At 43.7% G+C, this 819-nt stretch overlaps 1 long non-coding RNA gene across 1 annotated transcript in view; it reads left to right on the plus strand.

Annotated features, from left to right (window-relative positions):
• Nucleotides 1–819, plus strand: part of LOC141378171 (uncharacterized) — a 4,884-nt gene continuing 4,065 nt past the window's right edge. Inside the window, exon 1 of the long non-coding RNA XR_015511122.1 lies at nt 1–337. This is a non-coding gene — a long non-coding RNA (uncharacterized LOC141378171). The remainder of the gene's footprint in view (nt 338–819) is intronic.

Genomic DNA, 819 nt, shown 5'->3' on the forward strand with positions numbered 1-819 from the left:
AAGCGGTGGACTACTTCATTCTGATTGCTTACCGCCAATGTTGCCAACTTAGCGATTTTTTCACTAGATTTAGCGACTTTTCAGACCCCCCTAGCGACAAATCTAGCGACTTTTTTGTGTGTTATTGGAGATTTTTTTAGACTGTCATTTGTCCATACTGTACCGTCCCTACTCTTCTCAACGAACTGCGTGTGATGCCGCCGGCCCCTCCCCTGCCTCACAGCACTGACAGGCGGCCCAGTCAGTCCTCGTACAGCAGTCTCTCCCACCTGCAGCCCGAGAGCAGATCACCCCTCTGCGTACCGACGACAAATGATTTAGCACAGGCAGTGTGAAGGTATTTCCCTTGTACAGTCTAACCGATCTGCTTCTCCTTTATTTTAACAATTTAGTTGGACCGTTTATTCTTTTCTTGTTCACAATCATGAATATTTTAGTAACAGTTTCTGAACTTGTCTGAGTTTATTACATATGAGAGATTACTGCACATTCACTACACATCTATAATGACATACTGTATTCAAACAGCAATAAATTTAGTTAAATAAACATGCTTATATAGTGTAGTGCAATTATAAATACCCCTTTAGTAACCATAGGCTGTTAAACAAACAGAAACGGTAGAACATGATGACGTCAGTGATATGCAAATTGACGTATGACGTATCAACCCCCCACTTCATCAGGGGGCCCCGTCAGCGATCCCTGCAGGGGGGCCTCCGCATTTTGCGCTACGCCACTGTCAATAGGAGAATATGCTCAACCCTATTAGACCATGCGCCATGGTGCAAAGGAAATTTTTCTGTCCTTATATTAGCA

The sequence above is a fragment of the Danio rerio genome, chromosome 16 (genome assembly GCF_052040795.2).
Source record: "Danio rerio strain M-AB ecotype USA chromosome 16, GRCz13ab, whole genome shotgun sequence".
Lineage (NCBI taxonomy): Eukaryota > Metazoa > Chordata > Actinopteri > Cypriniformes > Danionidae > Danio > Danio rerio.